The sequence below is a fragment of the Schistocerca piceifrons genome, chromosome 3 (genome assembly GCF_021461385.2).
Source record: "Schistocerca piceifrons isolate TAMUIC-IGC-003096 chromosome 3, iqSchPice1.1, whole genome shotgun sequence".
Lineage (NCBI taxonomy): Eukaryota > Metazoa > Arthropoda > Insecta > Orthoptera > Acrididae > Schistocerca > Schistocerca piceifrons.
In genome coordinates, this window is record NC_060140.1 from 255,307,174 (window position 1) to 255,321,592 (window position 14,419).

A 14,419-nucleotide genomic window follows, 5' to 3' on the forward strand; every position below is an offset into this window, starting at 1 on the left:
TTGCTGCATCTTAGAAGTGTTCTGCCAACAAAGTGTGGCATTTGGTTTGCCTTCCTTACATATTATCTGTATGGTCTTTCAATTAAAGTTGTTGGTAATTGTAATTCCTTGGCATTTAGTTGAATTAACAGCCTTGAGAATCGTGTGGCTTATCTTTTAACTGAAATTTGACAGATTTCTTTTAGTAAGACTATGAGGATGGGACATGAGTCGTGCTTGGGTAGCTCAGATGGTAGAGCACTTGCCCGTAAAAGGCAAAGGTCCCAAGTTCGAGTTTTGGTCCGGCACACAGTTTTAATCTGCCAGGAAAGTTTTGTAATGTTTGAGTTTATGGTTTTTGGAAAAGATACTTGGAGATGTAAATGCCCTTGCAGTAGTGATAGACACTCTCCAACGTGGCATGTCTGCTATCTATTGCCAAGTTGTCACACTCATTTATCTAAATCCACTCTTGTAAATTTTTGACTACGGGGTCTTTATGAATGGATCTGTCTTCTAGTAGATTTGCAGATGGGACTGCCTTTATGGTAGTATTAAACTCGGTTTTTTGTATATTGATGTCCAGACCAGTCTTAGCTGCTGAGCTCTAGAGGCTCTGTAGTAGGTCTGTGCTGTTGACCAAATTCACGTTCACTGTCAATGAATTTCTCTTTTACAGAAACACTTTTCTTTTGCCTGTATGCATTTTATATCTTCTCTACTTTGACCATGATCAGTTATTTTGCTGTCCAAATAGCAAGATAGTGTTTCATATCCTAATCTTATTCCCTCAGTATCACATGATTAAATACGACTACATCATACTTTACCCTTGTTTTACTTTTGTTAATGCTCATCTTATCAGCTCTTTTCAAGACACTGTCAATTCCGTTCAGATGATCTTTGAAGTAATTTGCCATCTCTGACAAAATGGCAATGTCATCGGCAAACCTCAAAGATTTTATTTCTTGTTCCTGAACTTTAATTCTCTTTCCAAATGTCTCATTGATTTCATTCATAGCTTGCTCATTGCAGAGACAGAATAATTTTGGGATGGGCTACAACTCTGTATGACTCCCTTATCAACTGCTTCTTTTGACTCTTATAACTTTAACCTCGTTTCTATACAAGTTACAGATAAACTTTCACTCCCTGTGTTTTATCCCAACTGTCTTCAGAATATCAGATTGTATTCCAGTCAACACTGCCAAAGTTTTCTCTAAATGTGCAGACACTTCAAACCTAGGTTGACCTTCCTGCTAAGATGAGTCATAGGGTTATTATTGCCTTGTGTGTTCTTACATTTTTCTGGAACTCTAAACTCATTTCACCGAGGCTGGCCTTCCCCAGTTTCTCTATTCCTCTGGAGAGACGTGAGGGACAGTGTATGTTGATAAGACAGTAGAGAAGACAGAGGGTGTGGAAAACTTTGTGCTTGTCTGCACGCAGCCAGGATAACTGTGCATATGATGGTGAAATGTGATCAAAGAGGTGAACAGCACAGATATAATGAACACAGGCATTTATAACCAGTTCCAGCCTCTGTAAACTTGCATGAGACAGACTTTACTATAATCAGTAATTGGAAGTATAAGTGTTCGTACAAGTTCCTGCTTCAAGAGGGTAGAGCTTTATATGTTTATGTAGACCAGATTGCAGTTACATGTTCAATCCAATTTAGATCACCATTTGTTATTATTCCTAGACTCTTTACTGAGAGAGAGAAGTTGATGTTTGTCCCATTTAGGATTAAAGGTGGCAGGAATTCCCGATATTTTGGACTAAAGAGCGTAGAATGACCAACCAGTACTACTTGGGTTGGTACAACCCTAGGGTTTTCCTACAGTGCTAATTATTTGTTTAAGCACTGTGTGCTGCCAGCACTCCACTGTTGCGGTCGAATTTATGTGTGTCGAGTCACAGGTACCACAAGCTCTAAATGTGCATACATGTGGAGCTGCGCTTGAGGACCATTCTTCCAATAGCTGTTCAGAGTTCTGGCCGCGTAGTTCAAGTGTGTGTCTACATTTGCTGCTGTGGTCTCTTGTTGGAGAATTTGACTTTGCTTTCATTAGTTTTGACTTTGCAGTCATCTGTTCTATAAGAGAAATGTTATCACCATGGTTGCACAGCTAGTGAAATTTTAGGAGTGACAGTGAAGCGAGCATTAGTTCTCTGATGTCAGTAGCAGTAACGAGTCTGCAATGTAATCATAGAAACAGTAGTCCTCAGCCCTGTGTACATCTGAAGCACCATGTAAGTTCGATCTCTACAAGAGGTGCAGTCGGTAGCTAGTCAGAACCTGAAGAAGCAGAAAGTGATAGCAGCATGCTTCGCTAAAACATGTCTTAATGGCACTTTTGATTGGAAAAAAAACTTATTTCAGACACTAAGGCATGCATTTGATGACATGGCTGCAGGACACAGATGTCAACTGTTTAAAGATTCTAGCATTCTATCATTTTTATGACTTCGTCAGAAGAGCTATTGCACTTTATAGCAGACAAAAGAAATTGATTTTATGTGTACACCAGGGCAAATTCGCCAGAATCTGTGCATTCTTGACTGTCATAGTGGATAGGAACTTGGTTTGAGGTACTTTATTGTTTAGTTGCTTTATGTATTCTAATGGCACAAGTTAAAAAGGTGAAAATAAGTGGTTATTGGTCCAGAGACATACTTAAAAGTTTTCAGCAAAATTATGTCCTGTGAACATTTTGTTTTGCATTTCAGAATGTTAAACTTAAGTGAAACATTGTGAGTGCTGGAAGTGACAGTATGTATAAAATTAGGAATATTGTTGATAAAGTCCATACAACATTTCGCAGTACATTTAATTCACATCAGAGGAGCTTTGCACAGTGTTGAAAGTCTCTTGTTGTTCAGAGATCAATAATCTTTTAAACAATTTATTCCATCAAGCAATGTAGATTTTGAATAAAGACATTTGTGCTATACGACTGTCGGACTGGCTACAGGTGCAACCACAGAAATTGGGTTCCACAATTTAGGGAAAAGTGGCAGCGCAGTGTCAACACTTATGGGACTGTATTTGGAACGGAGACACTCTGTACGTCAATAACTGGTATTCCAGCCCAGACCTCATTTCTCTGGCTTCACAACCATGGAAGAATATCATGTGGCACTGTTCGTAAGGACAGGTGTAACATACCAAAACTACAGTAGAAATTGAAATAAAGAAAAACTGAGGTTAAATCAAATGACAAGATGCTTGCTATCAAATGTTGTGATTTAAAAGTGTGTGAATGTTGACCGCTTGTAATAAAATACAAATGGTTGAAACAGAGAAGACCAACAGTAATGCTGGTGAAAAAAAATTAAAAATAAAATATTATGGATTACAATTTGAGTATGAGTGCAGTTGACCATTATGACATGTTACTGAGCTCAGTAGGACCAGTGCATAAGACTGTGAAACGGTGCAAGAAATACTTTTTCCACATTCTGGATGTGTGCATTTAAATGCTCTGGCTCTCCACAGATTGATTACAAAGGAAAAAATGGCACTAGCATAATTTCACCCCTCTATCATTAGTGAAACTGTAGGAAAATATGCAACAGAATGGAGAAAAGCTGGTAGAGGAAGTGGCACCGATGACAAGAATGCTTTATTATTTGCAGGGAGGCTTTTGTCGGATGTTAATGTGAGTGAACATTCTAACGAAAGTTTGCTAATGTGCAGAACTGTAGCTTGCACCAAACAAAAAGTGCTCTGTGAAACCATATACCAAAGCAAAACTTGCAACACGCCATTATGTGTTGTACCTAATTAGAAGACTTACCACATGAAGAAGCATTACAAGTCGTCATGAGCTAAAACTGGTAGATGAAATTAGTTGACACTTCTGAATAAATTATTTAAGAAAAGAAAAAGAAAAACACAAAAATGTAAAGAAAAGCCAATATCAAAATCTATTTTTAACTTCACCAGTGCCAGTCCAAAACCCCGATCATAATGAAAGGTGAAAAATAGATACAGTGGATGTAAAAAATATTCAAACAGTTCCTGACTTCATTTCTTCAGATGAAGTAGTCCACTGGCAAGTGAACAGGCTTGATGTTTCAGACACTACAATATTTAACTTACACATATTTAACTACATCTGCATACATATTCCGCAACCCACCATAGGGCATATGTGGAGGGTCTTTTCCTTTTGTATTCCACTTGCAAATGGAGCAAGGGAAAATGGAGTGAGGGAATAATGGCTGTCTGTATTCGATGGTAAGAGCCCTACTTTCTGTTATCTTGTCTTTGTCATCCTTACATGAAATATACGTTAGAAAAGAACATTTTCTTTTCTCGCAATGTTTTGAGCTCATGAAACATCTCTGTAACATTCACATGTTTATTGTATCTACCAGTAACAAATCAAGCAGCATGCCACTGTATTGCTTCAGTGTCTTCCTTTAGTCCGTCTCGGTGAGGATCTGAAACACTTCAACAGTATCCAAGAATGGGCTGCACTAGTGTTGTCTTTCATCCTTGATTCACAGGAAATTGTGCAACAAAAGGCAATCTGAGTTTTGCATGAGTTATACTTTCTACATCCATGCTGATATATGGACAAAAGCTAGTCTATCTCAAGAAATGTAATTAAAGTCAAACTTAGAAAGTGTTCTAGAATACTGCAACATACTGATATTAGGGATGTAGGTCTGTAATTTTGTACAGCTATTCCTGTACCCTTTTTATATACAAGAGTCTCTGGCTCCTTTTTCCTAAGTCACTTTCTATATCCCACTGAATGAGATATTTGTGATAAATACGAACTAAGTAAGGGGTCAGTTCTGTAGAGTACTCTCTGTAAAACTAAATTGGGGTTGCTTGCAGACCTGGCAACTTACTTATTTTCAACTCTTTCAGTTGCTTCTCAATGCCAGGGATGCCTGTTTTTATGTCCTCCATACCAGATTGTGTGCAACCCTAAGATCACACTGCATTAATGATTTTGTAAATGCGAAATTTAAGACTTCAGCTTTCATTTTGCTGTCTTCCACTCGAATGTAACCTCCAAGTTCTGTTTCTACACCCATTGTCACTTCCATGACAGTAATTTTTATATTAAGTATATTCATATGGTTGCCTGTCTTGGAGTTTCTTGATGTAATGGACCTGCTATGCTGTACCACTGTTCCGTGTCACTTGATATCTTCATCATCTGCATAGGGTCAAGGCCTGTGAGAGAGCTTCAATCTATGCAACCTATGAAATTACTTAACCAATTTTTAAACAAATCTTCCTTATTTTGTTGCTTGTTTATAACAATTACAACTTTGGGTGAACAGATATCTTATTAAACAAAGGAATCTCTGGGCTTGAAAATCAGTAATGTAAGGAAAATATATATTTTGCTACTGACTGTAAAAATGAGACATTAAGTTGCAGACAGGCATGTCTAGAAGACACTCATACATTAGCTTTCAGCCACAGCCTTTGTTAGAAGAAGAAATGCACACATTAATTAACACAAGCAATTGTACATCATGCTCACATGACTGCCATCTCCTGTGGCTCGGACTGGAATGCAGCTAGAGTGGAATCAGCAATCTGGAGGGTACAAGGAAGGGGAAGGTATTGCAGTGTATGGGTAGGCAGCGGTGTGTGGGGGGGGGGGGGGGGGGTTGAAGGTGCTGTCTGGGAGTGTGGAGGGACTAGACGGCCAACTGGCAACAGGCACAGTGTCGGGAGGCTGTGGGGTGGGGGGCAACAGGTAGTGAAACAGGACAGTAGTGGGGGGGAAAGATGGACAGGTGCACTGGCAATGGGCAGCATGCAAAGAGGGTGGAAGATGAGAATAAGAAGATGGTGATGGAATGAAGGGGGTTGAAATTGTTGGGTGTAAGGTTAAGGCCAGGCTAATTTCAGGAGCGAACAGTGTGTCATAAGGATAACTCCCATGTGTGCAGTTCAGAAAAGCTGATGGTTGAGAGGAGGATCCATATGGCTCGGGTAGTGAAGCAGCCATTATAGTCAAGCATGTTATATTCAGCTGCATGTTGTTCTACAGTGTGGCCTACTTTTGCTCTCGGCCACAGTTTGGCAGTGGCGCTTGTCCTGGTGGACAGCTGGTTGGTAGTCATACCAATATAAAAAACTGTGCAATGATTGCAACAGAGCTGGCGTATGACATGACTACTTTCATAGATGGCTTGGCCTCTGATGTGTTTTACAATGTCTATACTATATGTGATGTAATTACACAGGATTCATTCCCTCACTTTACAATATAATGAAATTATTAAAATGTGATGGAAACAATTATATTCAGCTACCCTGAGTTTTTGGCCATGAAAGTTGACTAGGGTTTAAACAATGATTGAAAATACACTTATCAGCCAGAGCATTATGACCATCTACCTAATAGCCAGTATGTCCACCTTTGGCACAGGTAACATTGGTGCTGCATTGTGACATGGAAGCGATGAGGCCTTGGTGGGTCACTGGAGGGAGTTGGCACCACATCTGCACACACAAGTCATGTAGTTTCTGTAAATTCTGGGAACGGGAACAATGAGCTCTGTTGCCACACACAATCACATCCCAAACGTGTTTGATTGGGTTCTGGCCTGGCAAGTTGGGGAGCCAGCACTCAGTTAGAACTTGCTCCTGTGTCCCTCGAACCACTCCATCACATTCCTGGCCTTGTGACATGGTGCATTATCTTGTTGAAAAAAGTCAGTTCCGTCAGGAAACGTGATCATCAGGAACAGCTATATGTGGTCTGCAACCATTGTACAATACTCCTTGGCCATTATGGTGCCTTGCACAAGCTCTATGGACCCATGGATGCCCTCATGAATGTTCCCCAGAGCATAATGGACCCACCACCAGCTTGTGTCCATGCTGCAGTACAGCTATCAAGAAGTTGCTGCCCTGGAAGATGACAGATTCGCGCCCTCCCATCAGCGTGATAAGAAGGTATTGGGATTCATCAGACCATATAACTCTCTGCCACTGCACCAGTGTGTGGTGCTGATGGTCACTTGCCCATTTCAGTTGTAGTTGCTGATGTTGTCATATTAACATAGGCTCATGTGTGGGTCGTCAGATGCGAAGGCACATTGTTAGGAGTGTTTGGTGCAGTGCGTGTTCACACACACTTGTACTCTGCGCAGCATTACAGTCTGATGTTAGTTCCATCACAGTCTGCCGCATGTCCTGTTTTACCAGTCAGTCCAGCCTACGCTATTCAGTATCTGTAATGAGAGGTGGCCACCCAGCCCCTCGACTTCTGGACACGGTTTCATCTTGGTTTCGCCACATGCTGAAGACGCTCACCACAGCAACCCTCGAACATCCAACAAAACGTGCAGTTTTTGAAATGCTCTTGCTTAGCCTTTGGGCCATCACAATCTGCCTGCGGTCAAACTCAGATAAATTGTGAGGCTTCCTCATTTACACACAGACAGCATGCTCACTGATACTACATACACCGTGCGTTTGTCTGACTAGTGGCCATTCCTAGCCAGATGACACTGCTATCTCCTGGATGAATTTATATCGATAGTAGGTCGATGGTCATAATGTTCTGGCTGAACAATGTACACACTGTGTATTGTAAAAAAATATTAAATACAGTTAAATTTCTTCACTTTGGAGTGCCTCTCCAATTAAAGATTAAGTGCTGGTAAGAAACTGACTTGCTATTTCAATTGATAATGTAGCTGTTTTGCACATGTGGAGCTACATTGCGCAGGTAAAACAAAAATTGTAAATATTCACCTGCTTATGATATGCTAAAATTATTCCTATGTAACATATACAATTATATTTGTGTGTTGTGATTTTTGGCCATGAAAGTTGCCCAAGGATGTGAAAGGATTGAAAATACGAGGGCAGTTCAATAAGTAATGCAACACATTTTTTTTCTCGGCCAATTTTGGTTGAAAAAACCGGAAATTTCTTGTGGAATATTTTCAAACATTCCCGCTTCGTCTCGTATAGTTTCATTGACTTCCGACAGGTGGCAGCGCTGTACGGAGCTGTTAAAATGGCGTCTGTAACGGATGTGCGTTGCAAACAACGGGCAGTGATCGAGTTTCTTTTGGCGGAAAACCAGGGCATCTCAGATATTCATAGGTGCTTGCAGAATGTCTACGGTGATCTGGCAGTGGACAAAAGCATGGTGAGTCGTTGGGCAAAGCGTGTGTCATCATCGCCGCAAGGTCAAGCAAGACTGTCTGATCTCCCGCGTGCGGGCCGGCCGTGCACAGCTGTGACTCCTGCGATGGCGGAGCGTGCGAACACACTCGTTCGAGATGATCGACGGATCACCATCAAACAACTCAGTGCTCAACTTGACATCTCTGTTGGTAGTGCTATCACAATTGTTCACCAGTTGGGATATTCAAAGGTTTGTTCCCGCTGGGTCCCTCGTTGTCTAACCAAACGCCATAAAGAGCAAAGGAGAACCATCTGTGCGGAATTGCTTGCTCGTCATGTGGCTGAGGGTGACAATTTCTTGTCAAAGATTGTTACAGGCGATGAAACATGGGTTCATCACTTCGAACCTGAAACAAAACGGCAATCAATGGAGTGGCGCCACACCCACTTCCCTACCAAGAAAAAGTTTAAAGCCATACCTTCAGCCGGTAAAGTCATGGTTACAGTCTTCTGGGACGCTGAAGGGGTTATTCTGTTCGATGTCCTTCCCCATGGTCAAACGATCAACTCTGAAGTGTATTGTGCTACTCTTCAGAAATTGAAGAAACGACTTCAGCGTGTTCGTAGGCACAAAAATTTGAACGAACTTCTCCTTCTTCATGACAACGCAAGACCTCACACAAGTCTTTGCACCCGAGAGGAGCTCACAAAACTTCAGTGGACTGTTCTTCCTCATGCACCCTACAGCCCCGATCTCGCACCGTCGGATTTCCATATGTTTGGCCCAATGAAGGACGCAATCCGTGGGAGGCACTACGCGGATGATGAAGAAGTTATTGATGCAGTACGACGTTGGCTCCGACATCGACCAGTGGAATGGTACCGTGCAGGCATACAGGCCCTCATTTCAAGGTGGTGTAAGGCCGTAGCATTGAATGGAGATTACGTTGAAAAATAGTGTTGTGTAGCTAAAAGATTGGGGAATAACCTGGTGTATTTCAATGCTGAATAAAACAAGCCCTGTTTTAGAAAAAAAATGTGTTGCATTACTTATTGAACTGCCCTCGTACATACTGGTTGTTGTAAAAAGTATTCCAATGCTTAAAGATTCTGAGATGAAGCATCTCTCCAGATTAAGCATTGTTCTGGCCATGGATGGACATGTTTCTTCATATGCAGCAGTATCTTTTCTGTGAAACAAGTAAATATGAAGCTTACATAGCATCAGTCAATAAAAAATTATACAGATTCACCTCTTAACTGTGTTGTCAAATGATTCAACTTAAAGAAAGATTTTGTATTTGAGAACATTGATTTCTGGTCTTGAAGTTTGCCTCGGAACAATTAATTTTATTTAAGAGCTTGATTCGTATTAAGATGTATGAAAACTGTGTTCCATCAAGCTGTTCCTTTCCATTGTGAATTGTTTGTGAGTGAATAATTCCGCTGACATGCACCATGAGCACAGACAATCTGTGCAGAATGGATGTAAGAATTGTACAGCATTTATCTTGCAAGCTAGCTCAAAACATTCATTGCAGCAACAGGAGGCCAATGCAGGTAATTCAGCAGGCAGGAAGCCGGCTCAGGCCATAATGACACAGTACTCGGGCACAGCCTGTGGTAAGCACGTCTGTAGCAGCAAAAGGATTAATTTTGTGTATTCATGCAGTTTAATCTCTTTTAACCTGCAGTTTATAATTAATAAAGAATGATCAGATTCCACATTTACCCCTGAAAATTTGTTGCAGTGTAGACTCTAGTTTCAAAATCTCTACCTTATCAGTGTGTAATCTACCTGAAACATCTGTGTTGTCTACAGGTCTCCTCCATGTATACAACCTTCCTCCTTGATTATTAAACCAGCTGCACTTAGCTATGATTAAATAGTGCTCTGTGGAAAATTCTACCAGTCAGTGTCCCCTTTTGTTACTTTTCCCCAGTCCATGTTTTCCTACTATATTTTTACTTTTTTCTACTATCAAAGTCCAGTCCCCTGTCACAATTAAATTTTCACATCCCTTGATTATTTTAACCATCTTACACACTTTCAACCTCTTCATCATTTGTGGAGGTAGTCTTATACAAATATGTTGGATGTTGGCAGTGTCTCTGCCTTAGCCGCAACAGTGTGTGCTCAATGTTGTTCATAGTAGCTCACCTGCATGCTACTTTTCTTATTCGTTATTGGATCTACCCCTGCATTACCCATATTTGATTGTGTGATGCTAAACCTTCACTCGTCTGACCAGAAGTCCTGTTCTTCCAGCTGTGGCACTTCAGTAATTTCCACTATATCTAACTTCAGCCTATCCATTTTTCTCTGTAAACTGTCTAACTTTCCTGTCCGATTAAGGTACCCCATGCTCATTTTAGCACACAAACCACCTCTCCATGGCATGGTCCAATGTCCTGGGGAGATCTTGCTTAAACTGCTCAGAAAAACATTATACATCGCTAGCATATCTGCAAACATGTGTGGACTTGATTCTAGGAGGACAGAGAAAAGTAATAGACCTCAGGGGAAAAAAACTTAGAAATAAAAATGCAAAAATAACCAAATTGAAGGCAATATATTTCAAAACGCACATCTTAGCACATCTATGAATTCAAAATTTATTTGCTGTTGGCTAACGATCAGTTTTGCATTGCTCCACCTCATGTATCATAAGATTATTGGGTCTTGCTTGTAATGCTGTCCGTAAGGTGGCCAACAGTTTGCTGCCTGAGCTTGTCTCACTGTTTGAAGGTGGTCCTCCCAAAGTCATCTGATGTTTGAGGAAGGTTCTTGTGATGACACTCTGTGAGATTCAGCAGGTGTCAAGAATGCTCTTTTGGTTCATGAATAGCAGAGACTGCAGACCTTTCCCTGTGGTTGATTCCTGCCTCCTGAAGGAAGGTGTTCATGAAGTGGGCACGGTTTCTTTGTGCAATATCATCTTGAAAGATGAACTAATTGTCAATAAGTTGACTGTGGGGTTAGCCAGTAGTTTGGGAGATACTGTTTTGATGCTGCAATGCCCAGAGCCTTGGAATTATTGTTGCTAGCAATGAGAAATATTTGACATCCGTACATGATATCAGACCTAAAGATGGCTGACTTACCTCCTTGCAGAACATTTTGTGGGACTGTGTGCCTGAGATGTGCATTGGTTCCTGGGCAGATTCATGCACTTCTGCAATGATCACCAATTGTTTGACAATTCTGCACTCATCGATGAAGAAAACCGTACCTGTTGATTGAGTTTCCATTCCAGGTGTTCCCTTGGCTCTCTTTTTTTGTGCGCCACGGTGCTGAGGGTTCTGTATTTTTATTTGTAATAGATATCTAGAGGCAAAATTGATTGTCTGGAGACAGTTGCATACTGTCTGGCTCAATACAGCCCTCCCAGTTTCCTCAAGAAATTTAGCACACAGTTTTGTTGCATTCTCCTCAGAATACTTATAAGCCAAAATTTGTAGGTAACAGTCATCAGCTGATGTTATTGACAGTGGGTGACTACTACGAGCAGGTCTTCAATGTTTTGTATCCTACAATAGCGGCTGAATGTTTGAATGATGTTTCTGTGGTGTACACCAATTTAATGGGCAACTTCCTGTCCTGGCAATACTTCCTGCTGCAAAGTGACGGTGACAGTTTGAAATGTGTCTTAATGTTAGGTCAACAGGCTGAACAGTTTATACAAGCCACAAGATCCCATTCACAATAGGAGAGACACAGCAGTCTTAAGTAAAAAGATAAATGTATACAAGCCTTGAGGATGGTGGAAAAACTTACTTTTTTTTAAGCAGATTATTCATTGTTACATGATGCGGAAATACATACATAGTACATTGCCATTCTTTCATCAGAATCTTGGAACTTGGGGAAACAAAACAGTCATATGTGACAAAAGCAGTGTCACAGAGAAGGTTTTCAAAGTGGTGAAGGATATTGGTGCAATTCATCAAAATTTTTCGCATGATGTGGCTAGAGCACAGTCACAGTGAAAGAACCAATTGTCAAATTTCAGTCTCAAATGTATGGTTTTAAGTGACTTTTGGGCTTATTGCAGGAAATTACTCTATACACCACTTTCAAGTGGCTATTTTATCAGACGCTTCAACATTCTCCTTAAAGGATTTGTGAATTTTGGTTTGTTAGCCTCATAACATTCATAATCTATATCATTTGATTGAGGTACAGGAGACATGAAAAAATTGTGGATTCTGGACTTTCCATTGTTTTATATATAATAAAAAAACTAAGTTACCCCCTGGTCAAATTATCATTTCATCCTCTCTGAATTCTCCCACCGAATAGTAGCATTTCTCCCACAGAATCTGCTGTTGGCTTATTTTTAGAATATCTGGTTTAATATGAAATATGTTTTTGCCACTTAATTTATTATATATTGTCATCCTCATATACTGTGGAGTCCATGCATATAATTTCAATTTCCGTGTGGGTAGCATAAAATTCTTTTTATTCCTCATGTTGTATGTGTGGATTAAAATGATTCTCCTCAAATAATTTTTGTCTGCTGTGAAGGAAGATTATTTCATAAATGTATATGGGGAGAACAATAAGAATTTGTATTTCCCAAAGTAATGGGTGAGAAGACTCCTCTTTTTGTGCAGTACACATTTATGTGATAATTTTCTTCTGCAGTTTCAGTATTCGAGACACACCATGTGAACTTCCCCAGAAGATTCTGCCATACCTAATGACAGATTCAAAATAACTATGGTATGGTACTTGTCATGTACTCGTGGCAGTATAATTTTCTAGTATATGCATTGCAAATCCAACACTGCTTAATTTATTTGATGGAAAGTCAATATGTGTAATCCAGCTTAAGTTCTTGTCCATATTTAGTACAAGGCATTTGACTGTGTCAGCTTCTTCCATAAACTGTAAGTTCCACACATTTTGAAAGTTTGGTTTTGAAGTATATCATACAGGTTTGTACAGTGTTCAGTTTTCACCCATTTAACTGAAACTAGTTTTCTAGCGTGCTCATGATAGAGCTTGGAATTTGTTCCGCATCATCATCTTCAGTTAGAATTGAAGTATCATCTGCAAACAGAACTGATGGGAAATTTATATTTACAGGAATAGGAATATGACCGGCTCTAAAGTGGAGCCTTGTGATACTGTACTCCATTTAGAATAATAATTCACTGCATTTGAATTGATATTACCCTTCATTTTCTATTCTGCAGATGTGATGTAAGCCATTTCAGAGCATTGCTCGTAAATCCATATTTATTGAATTTGTCTAATTTATAAATAAGCTAGGCATGATTTAGGGAGTCAAAGGATTTTGTAAGATCTTAGAAGATACCTGAAACTTTACTCCTCTGATCCATTTCTTTGCATATTCACTGTATCCAGTGTGTCTTTTTTCCCATGTTGGAATCCAGATTTGTCACATTTAATAGTATTATTTTTTGCAATAAAGTTTTGGATCTGGTTTGCAGTTACTTGCTCGAACACTTTTCACAGGTTTGGAAGAATAGAAACAGGCTGATAGTTACACGTCTTCTCGTGACTCGTTCACATCAGGAAAGCATCTCTGTCCAAAAGATTGGTAGATTTTTTGAGCTTATGGAGTTGTCTTATATGATAAACCACTTTAATCACTTCACTGGGTATCACATTCCACCCAGCAAAGATTTTGTTTCTTAATGTTAACTTTTATTGAGATTTTTTTTTTTATCTGTGAGATACTCAGCTTCTTTGTGGAGTCCAAAAGGATGTACTTCAATTTGATACTGCTGTACATCAACATCTGACATTGTCACAGTATGAAGAAAGTTTCATTTACCTCAAGGAGTATGATGTCCACAATAAGGAAAACTTCCTCGCTTAAAAGTGGTCTTCAGAATGGTGGGAATTGCAAATGAATGGATATGGCTATGTGATAGGCACTGGTTATTTTATGTACTGTGACACTATTGCGTTTGGAGATAGTTCTAGAAAATTTGCCTCAAGGGGTTGCATCCTTGAGGCTGACGTTACCTCTCTTAATCTATCAGAATCATCTAGGTACGGAAAGTGTTGTGTATGGTATATTTCAAGCATTGGTGATAGTTCCTTGAAGCATTGATCTACTAACAGCATTTGAGAAAAATTGTGTCAGATAACGCAACTATGTTTTGATGTTAATTGACAAATAGTTATGTGTAATCTGAAACGAACAACTTGAGCACTCGCCTACAGTGAGTCAATGAACAAGTGTAAAAACTAAACGAAGCAGTCAATGAAGTGTCCTACAGTCTCACATTTAGAAAAGTTTATAACACTGTGTGACATAAGTTCTGTGCTAT

At 39.9% G+C, this 14,419-nt stretch overlaps 1 protein-coding gene across 1 annotated transcript in view; it reads left to right on the forward strand.

Moving 5' to 3' along the window:
- The window catches only part of LOC124788355 (condensin-2 complex subunit D3-like), a 151,823-nt gene that overhangs the window by 60,326 nt on the left and 77,078 nt on the right, over window positions 1-14,419 (forward strand). The gene's annotated exons all lie outside the window — the stretch shown is intronic.